A 13,575-nucleotide genomic window follows, 5' to 3' on the forward strand; every position below is an offset into this window, starting at 1 on the left:
GAAGGTCACCGCGGACAATGTCCGAAAGGGCTTGAGGGGGACAGTCCAGCCCCGTGTCTGGGCAGTGGGATCACGTACCTACAATTAGAAGAGACTTCGGCAGAGTCCAAAGGTTGGGATGAGAGACCCCACATTCATGAATCCACTCACTCATTCAAATATGTTTTTAAAACTATATTTTTATTGATTTCAGAGAGGAAGGGAGAAGGAGAGAGATAGAAACATCAATGATGAGAGAGAATCACTGATAGGCTGCCTCCTGCACACCATGGATCGAGCCCACAACCATGACCTCCTGGTTCATAGGTGGATGCTCAACCATTGACCTACACCTGCCCGGCTCTCATTAAAATATTTATTACGCGCTGGCCGGTTTGGCTCAGTGGATAGAGCTTTGGCCTGTGGACTGAAGGGTCCCAGGTTTGATTCTGGTCAAGGGCACATGCTTGGGTTGTGGGCTCAATCTCCAGTAGGAGGCAGCCGATCAATGTTTCTCTCTTGTCATTGATGTTTCGATCTATCTCTCTCTTTCCTCTCTGAAATCAATTTTTTTTTTTAAATTGAGCATATGTTCCAGGCCCTGTGCTGGGCACTGCAGATCCAAACAAAGCATGCTTAGTGGTGAAGACAGAAATAAGCCATTAACATCACAATGTAATGATGGTCGCCAGAAAGAAAAACAAAACAAGAGTGATGGGGTGACTTCGGGGGACTCGGGGAGAAGCTGGGCGTGTCCGCTCCATCTGATGGACAATAGGCATCGGCCTGGGAAGAGCTAGGGAGCGGTCGGCAGAGGGAGTAACACATTCCTCCTTCATTCATTCACCCCACAGGTATTTGGGAGCACCCCTCCTGTCTGTGCAGGAGCCCACACCACACTGGGTGGGGAGGGAGGGAGGCCTGCTAGCTCCTGCCCTCACTGGGCTCCATTTTGCAGACCCAATTCCAAACCAGCCCCCCTCCCCGCTTGGCTCTACTTTCCATGCTCTCGTAGCCCTTACGACCTTATGAAATGCCATTACCTCCGCTTCCCAGATAGGCAATAAGGCTCACGAGTGGAAAGGAGGTGCCCACGACTCCCCCGCTGGTAAGGGGAACAGCCGGCCTGGAGCTGTGTGAAGAAGGGGGTATCCGGGAGAGACTGCCCCTCCCCCCACCACCTTCAGCTCAGTTTGTCAGGTGGCTTCTGCCAGGAGTGCCTGAGCCAGCTCAGAAGGTTCTCCTTCTTTAAGATCAGCTCAAAGCCTCCACCTCCAGGAAGCCCTCGGTATTCCCCACCAAGTCCTGACTCATCATATGTCTGATACTTGGGCATATACACAAGCTGCTTTCCCCCTGAGGTCCCAGTGCACCCTCAGGGCAGGTCTTGTAGCCATCACCCCTCTGTGCTCTCCACTGGCACATGGGAAACTTCCTGAGGGCAGGACCAGGCCGTTTTCTTTCTTTCTTTTTAATTTATATTTTTATTGATTTTAAAGAGGAAAAGAGAGGGAGAGGGAGAGAGATAGAAACATCAATGATGAGACTGAATCATTGATCAGCTGCCTCCTGCACACCCCCCACTGGGGATCGAGCCTGCAACCCGGGCATGTGCCCTTGACCGGAATTGAACCCAGGACCCTTTAGTCCGCAGGCCAACGCTTTACCCACGGAGCCAAACCAGCTAGGGCCTGGCTGTTTTCATTTACGAATCCCAGTGCCCAGAACAAGACTGACATACACAGGGACTCAATACACATTTGAATAAACTGACACCGAGATGAGTTGCTCTGAACTGGGAGAAGCAAGGAAAGGAGGGAAGGTGGGGTGAGGAGAAGAAAGGGGGAAGAAAGAGTTTAAAGGAATGAGTTTCTGTTGAGAGTCGCCTGGGACTCTGGTATGGTCAATAGTGACATGTGCTGGGAGAGACACAGCAACCAAACAGGAATACTTACACAGAAACATAGTCTCTAGAACAAGGTGCAGGTGGCGTTGGGAGAGGGGGGTCCCTGTCACAGGAGGGGTGCAAATGGCAGCAGGGGCACACTGGGCTCGGGCAGCAGCCTTCAGCGAGAACCCCTCCCAGCTTTGACTTCCACCCCCCACCCTTAACCACATCCAGAAGCGCACAGACTGTGCCACCCTCCCTTGGCACCAGGACTCATGCTTGGATTGCAGGGGCCCCTGGGTGGGGCTGACTCTTGATTGTGTAGTGTTGGCACAGTCTCCCATGGCAGTGGGTAGAGGGAAGGGCCCTGGCAGGGCTCCCTGGCACTGCTCTCCCGGGGCATGCCATGGCAGGCCCTGCCCCTGCGATACCAGGCGGTCAGGTGCACCTTGGAAAAAGGGTGCACGCTGAGCTGAGGGGTATGAGCCCCGCTGACACCTGGTGAAAAGACCCTTCCTCAGGGCAGGGATTTTCCACCTTTGTCATCTCGTGGCACACACATATTAATTACTAAAATTTGCGGTGCACCAAAAAAATATATTGTCTGCCCAGCTGGCGTGGCTCTGTGGTTGAGTGTTGACCTATGAACCAGGAGGTCACGGTCAATTCCCGGTCAGGGCACAAGCCCAGGCTCAATCCCCAGTAGGGAGCGTGCAGGAGGCAGCCAATCTATAATTCTCTCTCAATGATGTTTCTAATTCTTTCCCTCTCCCTTCCTCTCTGAAATCAATAAAAATATATTACATTTATATGTATTATCTTTTTCGCCAATCTGACAAAAAATAGGTACAATTTGATTCGTCCATACAGGACAGCTGTTACTGTGTTGGGTATTATCATTCTTTTATGTGATAATCCAAGGGAAAAGGTCAGTGCCCCCGACTAAATGGTCAGGTATTGCATGTTTTAGAAGTTCTTGCGGCGCACAGGGTGCCTGCTGGGACACACCGGTTGAAAATGCTGCACCAGGGAACCCAAAGGCGTTTGCTCGTCTCCTCCCTGTAACTCGAGAACCAAGAATCCAGGCTGTAGGCAAACCACAAAGCTCAGTCTTAAAATTGCTACAGGAGGGCTCTTCTTTTCAGCAAACCCTCGATTTCCAAACCCAGCGGGTCTTCACCCGCAAAAGCAAGTTTTCAGTTCCTGGTGACAAAGTGCCAAGCACGTAGCGGGCACCAGGCGGTCACGGCCTAGCAGCATGGTGATTAACACAGTTCCCATTTTGCAGGCGGAGAAACGGAAGCACAGAGAAGAGGCAGGAACTGCCAAGTTCATAAGAGAAGGCCATTTATGCCCTAATCCCAGGTGTAAAGATAAGTGTCCTCTTCTTTCTCCCTCCTCCCTGCAACCATCCCTGGCCCCCACTTGCTCTGCCATCACTGATCCCTTAACTGGGTGAAATCTCAGCAGGGCTCTTTAAACGCCATCCCAGGACCGTGGCTGGGGCGTTCACTCTGCCAGGCCCAGGGGACAACAGGATGAGCAGCCTCTCTAGTTGAGTCACCAGCAAGCAGCCCCCATCATACCCCCGCCAGTCGGAGAGATTCAGTCAGTCCCGGCGAGGTGGAGAGAGCTGGGGTCCTGGGCCAGTGCCTGGGAGGGAGCTCCCCGCTTCTCCCCAAGGCCCAAGAGCTCCTGCATATGGACCATCCATGGAAGTGTTGAAGGCACTCAACACCTGGGAGTGCCTTCTGGTTCAGAGACATTTCCCTTCCGTGGCCTCTTTTCATCTTCGTGGGGCCCTCTTTATCCATGTCACTGATAGAGAAACTCAAGCTCAGAGAGGCGGAGGATTGGCCCATGGTCACACAGCTGGATGCCGTGGACTCTGGCCTGTCCTGGGGGCCCCACAGCTGGGTCCCCCATCTCTCTAACCCCTCCCATGCAATACCCAGGCCCAGAGGAAGGAGTCCATGAGAAGAGGTGCAGTGTCTCAGAGAGCCACCAGCATCCTCCATCCGCCTGGGGTGGTTACGATCGAGAGGCCTGGAGGCAGGGTGCTTGGGTTCGAACCCCAGCTTGGGCACTGGCTGCCTGTGACCTCGGACTGAGAGGGCTGTGAGGACTGAATGAGCCGATAGTCCTGAAGTGTTTATACAAGTGTCTGGCGATGGTTCTCAAGAAACACAGGCCCCATGAAGAGCCATGGCTGCAGGTTCTAACTCCTGCTTTTAAAGGCCTTATAAGCTTCTGTGCACATTCTTTGAGTCTGGAATCCACTTCTAAGAACCTCTCCTGAGGACGTAATCCCAGCTAAGCAGGGACTAAGCGAATAAATGCCCAGAGATGTTGGTTACATACCAGGACAGCATCTTCAAGTCACACTCACTCCTACCACAGGGAAATGCTCCGTAAACAGGTGTCACTCAACAGAGCCTCACCGAGCCCTTGGGCTGCTGCTTCCAAAGACTTCAGAGTAACAGGAGAGAAGGCTTTTGTTTTCATGCTAAGTGAGAAAGGCCGGACAGAGAACTCTAAACGCAGAACGAGGTCAGGCCTATAAAAACAAAACAAGCAAATACAAAATGTGTATAGAAAACAAGACGAAAGAAAATGCATGGGCTATGGCCAATGATGATCTCTGAATAAGAGAAATATGGGTGTGTTTCCCCCCTTTTTCTATCTGTTGGCAGTTTCTAAAGGTTCTATAATGAGCAGGTATGAAACGTTTCTAATGGGAAAGAGCTCAATAAGCTACTTTTTTGTTTAAAAAAAATAGCTTTATCAGGAAGCTGACAGGCTGTCTGATCTGTCCTTAGCATGTGGGCATGGATGGATGGGGTTGCCAATTTTCTAGCAAGGAGTTGAACGCTGTGGGGTGGGAGTATTCACTTCGTCAATATTTATGAAGTCCCAGCTCTGACCAGCTCCTGAGTGTGCAGGGGAAGTGGGTATGGAGGGAGGGCCTAGGCACAGGCACAGCTGGAAGTCCCCTTGGTACCACGCTGGCTGGCTGAGGGTCCAAAGGAACATTCTGGGAACATTGCTGTCATGATTTTGCCACCTCCAAAATGTTGCCTGTACTATCACTCACTTAAAAATGGCTTTACCTAAAAACGACTCAGGAAATGGTAAGATGTGATCGAGAGGAATCTAAAACCTCAATGGAAGGGTATACCATGTTCATGGATTGGAAGATGCAATATTTTCAAGAAATAATTTCTGTGCAAACTGATTTACAGATTCAATGCATACAACCCGAATCAAAACCCTAACGGGTGTGGAAGTATTTCCTCTACTGGATATAAATACTTATTGTAAAGCTCAGTAAGCAAGATTGTGGCATTGCTACAAGGATGGACACATAGACCAATGGGGTAGAAGAGAGATGCAGGACACAGATGGATACATGTTTTAGGACAAATGTGACACTACCAAGCCGGGGGGGGGGGGGGGGGGATGGGAAGGGGGGGCAATATTTTCAATGACTAGTGCTGACCAAGTGGATAGCTATATAGAAAAAGAAAAAAAGGAAGGAAGGAAGGAAGGAAGGAAGGAAGGAAATTGATCCCTATCTAACAACATTTGCAACATCAGTTTCAGGGGAATTGTAGATCTAAATGTTAAAATAGTAAAAATTCTAGGAAGTATCATGAGAATATCTTCATGACCTTGGAGTGGTCAAAAGATTCTTTAACAAGACACAGAAAGTGTTGACCATAAAAAGGATCGACAAAATTGACTTCATTAATATTCAACATTCTTTTTTGTCAAAGATATTAATAAGAAAATTAAAAGACAATTTACAGAGTGAAAAAAGATATATCAGAAACATATAACCAACAAAGAACTTACTTGTTTCCACAACTACAGATCGATAGAAAAAAAGACTAACAACTCAAGATAAAAATGGGCAAAAAAGCAGGCATTTCAAAACAAGAATATTCCAATGGCCAATAAATATATAAAAATGGTACTAAGTCTCATCAATAATAAGGGAAATGAAAATTTAAAGTCACAATTCGATAATCACAGCTCCCCAGCCAGATTGGCTAAACTTTTAAAATTCTACAATGCCAAGAATTGACAAGGATGTGGGGCGGCGGGGACTCTCCCACGGTGCTGCTGGGAGCACAGAGGGGCACACCCACACTGGACAGCACCCTGGCAGTATCTTTTATAGTGAATCATACATCTGCCCCCCATGGTCCAGCAAAGCCTCCTAGATATAGACCCAAAGAAATGCATACATAGATGAACCTAGAGACCTGCCTGTGAGTATTCATAGCAGGTTGATCTGAAACGGCCCCAAGCTGAGAGCAAGCCAAATGTCCATCATCAGTAGAATGGATTGATATATGGATCGATAAATTGGGATGTACCCATACGAACGAATACCACTCGGTAATGAGAAGGACGCAGAGCTGCACACGCCCACCCGGTGACTCCCAGCACCATGTTCTGTGAAGGGAGCCAGGCAACAGGGGCACGAGATACGGGACTCCATTTGTACGACGTTCAAAGCCGGGAAGGGTTCGGTGGTAAGATCATGCAGCAAAGCAAGAAGTGACCAGCATCAGGTGCAGGGTGGTGGTCACCTTGGAACAGCATGGAGGGGTACCAGTGGGGAGGAGCCCATAGGGGGGTCTGGGGAACTAGACATGTTCTATTTCTTGACCTGGATGCGTGCTTTTTGATAAATAATCAAGCTGCACATTTTGTTTTGCTGTGAGCTTTAGCCACACACACTGGGCTTCTCTGTGTGTGTTCCATTTCACAATCAAACGCTGAAAAGAAGAGCATCCGAGGAGCCAGAGGGAGGGCAATCTGAGAGGCCAGCTCCCGAGGGAGCACCTGGGGCAGGACAAGCCGGATGGTGTCAGCGAGCACCGGGCACCGAGCACCGAGCACGGAGCACCGAGGCCTATGTCATCCAGGCGTCGGATGCATCTCCTGTCCCAGAATTAGAGGCAGAATTCAGACAGAGGGCGGTGCAGAGAGGTTCACACATGGAAAATAAACCCGTATCGTTTCTTGACGGAAAAGTCCCGCCAACCTGGCTTAGTGGTTGGGTGGACAGTGCTGGCTTCGACATTCAGCCCACCTGGTGGAGTTTTTGAGAAAGGGAATGAGCTGACTCAATAGCTCCGAGGTGGTGAGGAGGTTTGGTTTAAAGCACTTGGTCAGTGTAGAGATGGTGGAAATCGCATCCTTTGCAACTGCTTACATATGCTCACATTTAGATGCCAACTAAAAACGTGCACTGCTGGGGTCCAGCCCCAGCAGTCCAGGGGTTCCCAAAGGTGTGGATGGAGTTGGCGAAGAAGGAATGACACGGGGACAGCATTCAGATGACCAGCATAGCCAGCTTCTCTCTTTATTCTCCTGTTACATCTGTATTTATACCATTTGATCCTATAAGCATGCCTCTATAGTCACATCATGGTATGTTTTGGGTCCTCCCTTGACCTTCTACAGTCCCTTGTTTCATGTCCATAGTTTCTTATCTGACCTTTGCCAAAAATCCCATCCCCATCTAGTTCTGTTGAGTTTAATCCTATCCATTCTATTCCAAAGGTTAGGGCTAGTTTGTTATCTCCATTCCAAGGTCACTACTCTACTGTTCTGTTAAGCTACAAGGAAGTAACTGAAGGAGATTATCCTATTCTATGGCCTAAGTAAAGATTATGCAGCTTAAGCATGATTGTTCGTAGTTAAGGTGATTAACTACCCGCCTGGCACTTAGTTAAGGGGTTTTACTGATTTATTCCCTTCCTTAGTCCTGTTAATCCCTAACTCCAGGGAAACATCCCCACCTGGGGAAACAACCTTTCTCAGGGATGTGGCCCTAGTTAGAACACATAGGGCTAAGAAGGGGAGCAAACATATTAAGAACAGTATGCCAGATCCCTCGAAACATATGCTGTGCAGATGTTTCTTCCCTGCAGCGACTGTGTCAAGCAGCAAGGATGGACTGGCTTCCAGCAGTGCACCATCTGTAGTTTCCAAAATTATTTTAGGGGCTATGTGAGCCCCAAATTTGAAGAGCACTGTTTTCCCAGGTGTTAGGAGTAGATGGCCAGGTGGACAGAGGCAAGGAGGGCCCTGGGGTGGAGGAGCCCAGGCGAAGGAAGGCCGGAAGGCTGGGAAGGCCACTGTGCTAGGGAGACGGGGGAGGAGGGAGATGGGTGTCACCTGCAGGGAGCCCTGAGCAGGCTCTGGGTCTGCAGGAGGGGAGCAGGAAGAGGCTGGAGGTGGCAGGGAGGAAAGGCCAGGGCTGAGAGCCTCTGAGGATCAGGTGTAAAGAGGTAGCAAGGAAAGGGGACTCCCTGGTCCCCCATTGTGTGTGGCCACAGCTCTTCTTTTAAAAATATACCTTATCTATTTTTTGTTAATCCTCAACTGAGGATATTTTCCATTGATTTTTAGGGAGAGTAGAAGAGAGAGGGAAAGACAGAGAGAAACATTGATGTGAGAGAAACACATCGATTGGTTGCCTCGGCACGTGCCCAACCAGGGCTCAGGTCAGGGAGGAGCCTGCAATCAAGGTACATGCCCTTGACCAGAATCGAACCCAGAACCCTTCATTCTGCAGGCTGACATTCTATCCACTGAGCCAAACGGTGAGGGAACCACAGCTCTTGAAAAGACTACCAAGCAGGCCCCATACCTGGCAGCTGCTTCGAAAAGGTTGGTTGCCCACCCATCTGCCACCAGCTCCCAGCCCCCACTATTGCCAGGGTCTCCCAGCAACACTGGCCCTGTCCTCGCCAGGTGGGGGGGGGGGGGGGGTGGGTGTGGGGGAGGAAGAGGGGAAGAGGGGGAAGGCTACCACCTACCACTCTGCCTGGGGACAGAGACTGGCCCACCCCAGCCACTCAAAGCTATTCTCTCAGCGAGAGGGGCTCCTGCCCAGCCTGCTGGACTCAGACAGCTAAGGGGCAAAGCCCTCTCTGACCCCCAGGCTTGCCAACTCCGGCCACTCTCTGGCCTCAGGCGTGCACTTGAGGACTTGAACCTAGCTGTGAAATGGACCAAGAGCAGTTGCTAAACATTCATGAGTGAATGAATGAATGAATGAATGAATGAATGGAGCAGCTGACAATGAAAGGGATGCCCAAGCAGACAGGTGGGATGGAGAGTGCTGGCTGGCAGAAGGCACAGGGAAGGTGGCCTTCCCCCCTGAAGGGCCAGACTCCGCGGGGCTTCCTATAACTCCACCTCCCGGGCTGATGCGCCCATCTGTGAAATGGGCCCGTTGTGGGTTCTGCTGGCAGTCTGGCTCGGTTCTGGCCTTCGGTCAAGGGCAGGCTCAGAGGGGCCCTGGCCCCACGGGAACCCACCCATGGGAGCCGGGATGAAGGGCTCCGCTCAAATGCAGGTCCAGGCCCGGAGGGTGCCTACCTCCAGCCTCCCGACAGCTCTCGCTGTGGGCGGACTGCCTGTCTCCGAGGGGCAGAAGCAGCCACTTGGACCCGGCGTCCCAGCACGAGCTCGCACGGGGGAGCCAGAGCCAGAACCAAGCCCGGATCTGGGCACCAGAGACCCCGGGTGTGCATCCACCCGGGTGTGCATCCTTTCCCGGCACAGCTCCCCTCCGGCCAGGTCTCTGCGAGTCTGCTCCGACCCTCAGCCCAAGGTGGGGGTGTGAACGGCGGGGGCAATACCTCAGGACCCGTCACACGAAAACAGACCGAGGATCCCCCTATTTTTAGCAACTGAGCTGCGTGTACCTGTTTCCCCCACCCTGGGAGCAAAAGCTCGGGCAAACAGTCGTTCACACCTTACATGAAGCAGCTGCCTCCTGGCATCCCCTGTGCTCAAAAGCTACGCTCCCTGGGTGTTGACTGTCACGTGCGGTCTGCATCATCTTCACCCAGTGCACCCGCCATCGACTGTCCAATTCCGTGAGTTGCTGTTTGGAGTGTGAGGATAAAGGGAACAGATCGGCAGGCTCAGTGGGTGTGCGGGGGTCCCCGGGTGCAATCCTGGTGGTCTGTGTGAGGGATCTGGGTTCCCCTGGTCCCCCAGGGAAGGGACAGTAATCATCGTAAGGTCTACCAGCTACTGCGCCGGGCTTCCCGGATCCACTCCACTCACGTGTACCCCTCCCTCTGTGGCATGCCCCTGGCTGAACCCCTCCCGCGCTGTCCCCTCCAGTGGATAAACGCCCACTTCCTGACCTGCTCATTAGACCCTCCCTGACCCGGCCTCTGTGACCTCACCTCCATCTCCCACCAGGCTGGCCCGTGCTTGCCACGGTCCTGGCCACACCAGCCTTCTGCTCGTGAAGCACACTGAGCCTCCTCTAGCCCCAGGGCCTTTGCACCTACTGTGCACCATGGGATGTTCTTTCCCCAGGTCCCCGAAGTGGCTCCATCTCCTCACTCGGGTATCAGCTCCCGTGTCATCTCCTAGGGAGGCTTCTGAGATCCTGGCCACCAGACTAGCTGTACTTACCTTTCCTGCCCCTCCTCCCCCAGGCATGGTCCAGGGCCTCGCCGCCCTGTGGCAGCAGCAGGGCACAGTGCTGACAGTGAGACCATTCTAAACAACCTCCAGCCCATGGCCCAGGGGCAGGGGACGGCCGAGCCGGTGTGCGCCTCACGGGACCACGCTATTCAGCGACCTCCACACACAAAATCAGCAGCTTTGCTACGTTGAGAATTTACCCACATGGACCTTCAGAGTTCCGACGGCAACGCGGAAGGCAAGGAAGTTGACAGTCTTTTGAACAAAGTAGAAGACAGAGTGAAAGAATTGAGTCAGGACAGTGCTGGGCGGGTGAAGCGATCCCACCCATAGTTCGAGGAGCAACCCTTGACCGGTACCGGCCCACTGCTGATGGCCGCCTGGCTGGTCCGATGTAGGCGCAGTGGTGTCTGGTGAAGATGCACCCAATCAGAACAGTAACATTCCCGCTCGAAGCCATTTGGGAATATTCTCATCCTTAGGGGGATGTTAACGGGCGTGTACCCCGGCCGTCCTGGGCAGTGGCAAAGGCGAGTACGCTGGCAAAGCGTGCCGATTCCGGGAGGCGGGGACGGGCGCATTTGATGTGAAATAGTCACCTTGAAACCTAAGCTGGTCACTAGGGTAGAGAGTCACCAAATGGTGACGGATGGATGTAATAGAGGCATGCGAAAGGCGTGTGGCGACGTCTTAGACAACCGCACAGGGCCCGGTGGAGGACTGCATCCCAGCACCGAAGAGGTACGCCGAGGAAGGCAGACTTGGATCATGTGCTGAGTGGATTGACAGCTGCCCCGACCTCCACATCTCGGGGGAAGATCCCATGGGGGTGCCTCAGACTGGCTCCCGGCCTCTCCATGAAGGGACTGAAGCCGATGGGGCATCCCTTACACGGGGGACCAGAGTCAATCGGACAGGAGCTTGGTTACTCGACGGAGAACAGCTTGGGCACCTGGATTGTCCTGTGGAATTCTCAAAGGAGAACGTCCGTGCCCCTTCATCCTTGGCATTGTGGGTAATGCACGCTGTTTGGAAGAAAGCTAAACCTTGAAGATCAGTGTCCCCTAATCGCGTGTGCTACAAACAGCCCTCCCGACCTTTCCATGCTCTACGTGCCATCAGAGCGAGGCAGGCAACTCATTGTGAATTCACGCAGGTGATGAATGGCCGTCAAAACCAGAAGTGCGAGGAAAGGAGAGTGTTCCGGGAACCTTACCTCGCTGAAATCCCCCCAACGACGGATTGGCGAGAAGAAGGCTATGTCACTCCCGTGAAGAGCCAGGGTCACTGTGGTTCTTGTTGGGCATTTAGTGCACTGGTGCCCTTGAGGGACAGATGTTCCAGAAAACTGGCAAACTTATCTCACTGAGTGAGCAGAACCTTGTGGACTGCTCTCAGGCTCAAGGCAATGAGGGCTGCAATGGTGGCCGAATGGATAATGTCTTCCAGGATGTGAAGTCCAACGGCGGCCTGGACTCAGAGGAGTCCTGTGCATATCAAGCAAAGGGTGGACCCTGAAAATACAGGCCTGAGGACTCCGTTGCCAATGACACTGGCTTCGTGGACATCCCTGGGCAGCAGAGTGTCCTCGTGAAGGCAGTGGCAACCGTGGGGCCCATCTCGGTGGCTATAGATGCAAGCCGTCTTAGCTTCCAGTCCTATGAATATAGCATTTATTATGAGCGGCGCCGCAGCAGCGTGGATCTAGATCATGGCGTTCTGGTGGTTGGCTATGGCTTTGAAGGAGAAGATTCAAGTAACAAATACTGGATTGTCAAGAACAGCTAGGGTGAAACTTGGGGCAAGAATGGCTACATAAAGATGGCCAAAGACCGGAACAACCACTGTGGAATCGCCGCTGCGGCCAGCTGTCCTACTGTGTGAGATGATGGTGATAAAGAAAGACTTGATGGAGAACAGGATATCCAGAGGAGGAATTTCTGTCTTAAAACTGACGACATTTTACTTAATGGGATACAACACTTGAATCTTGAAGGTCAAAACTGTGATTTGAATTCTGTGATGTTTTATATTGGTTAAAATGTTACCACTTCTTTTATAAGGATGTATACATTTTTACTTTTTAAAATAAAACTTAATTTTTATTATTAAAAAAAAAAGAAATTCGTGCAAGGGGCTCAGCCTTCGCAGCCCCGGCTTTGTCCAGAAGGTCGTCCAGAAGGTCATCCGGACGGTCATTCTGCTGTTTGGCCGTCTGGTCTAATTAGCATATTACGCTTTTATTATTATAGATGAGAGAATCAGTGATCGGCCCCCACTGGGGATCGAGCCCACCACCCCTACATGTGCCCTGATCAGGAATCGAACCCTGACCTCCTGGTTCATAGGTTGATGCTCAACCACGGAGCCGCACCGGCCGGGCAGGTGTTATTTTTTGACAGTCAGCTGAAGGATGATTAGCTAGCATAGCAAAGGCTGCTAAATGCACTGAAGCCCTAGAATGTGATTTTGTTACTTTTTTTTCCCCTGTGTGGGCTGTTTTTGTTTTAGTAGACTTTGAATTTGGCTGTTTGGAGGAGTGAACATCATTGTTTTATTCTGGAGGGGGAGTTCTGGATGGTGTTTCTTTCCCCCCAAATGAATTGACTTACATGATTAAAATTTGGTGCTTATATGAAAGTTAAAAAAAAAAATCAAAACAAATTAGCAATGCTTTGATTCGAATTATAAATGAGGGTGAAAAAAAGAATTTCTGCAAACATATTGGGTTCCTTCTGGGAAATTATGCTAATTGAATGGTCACCACCCACATATATTCCTACCAAACAGCAAGCTCTCCTGGCCCTTCTCAAGCAGGTTCGGAGGTCCATAACGTCCAGCACAGATAATCCTGAGGACCAGCTGACAACTGGGGAGCACAGAGCGGTATGAGGACTGTTCCCCGAACATTGAAATGCAAGGACTGTCAGGAGGAGGGGCAGAAGCAAGGCAACCCCAACTGTCCCGCTAGGCAAGCGTTTGAGGCTGAGCGCCCCCAGCCCCGAGGATCCAATACGATGAAGGGGAACCAGAAACCATTGGCTCCCCAGGATCCACAGAAGCCATTTAATTCTAACATTTCTGCTGGGGAGATTGGACAGCAATCAAGGCCCGATGAAGAAGAGATACCGACTCAGAGGGGGAGAGACAAAAAGAGCCTCCAGGAAAACCAGGAGGACCAGGCAAAATTCGTAGGCTTGGCAAGAATTCGAACCCAGCCGATGCCCCTCCCCACA

The 13,575-nt window shown here is 51.5% G+C and overlaps 2 pseudogenes; both read left to right on the forward strand.

The window, feature by feature from the left end:
* Window positions 1-9,224: 9,224 nt before the first annotated feature.
* On the forward strand, window positions 9,225-11,390 carry LOC139010084 (spermine synthase pseudogene; annotated as a pseudogene).
* Window positions 11,391-11,770: 380 nt separating this feature from the next.
* LOC139011580 (procathepsin L-like) lies at window positions 11,771-12,223 on the forward strand (annotated as a pseudogene).
* Window positions 12,224-13,575: the final 1,352 nt, after the last annotated feature.

This window comes from Myotis yumanensis, unplaced genomic scaffold (assembly GCF_028538775.1).
Source record: "Myotis yumanensis isolate MYYU_CA2020_CCGP unplaced genomic scaffold, mMyoYum1.0.hap1 SCAF_5, whole genome shotgun sequence".
Classification (NCBI taxonomy): Eukaryota; Metazoa; Chordata; class Mammalia; order Chiroptera; family Vespertilionidae; genus Myotis; species Myotis yumanensis.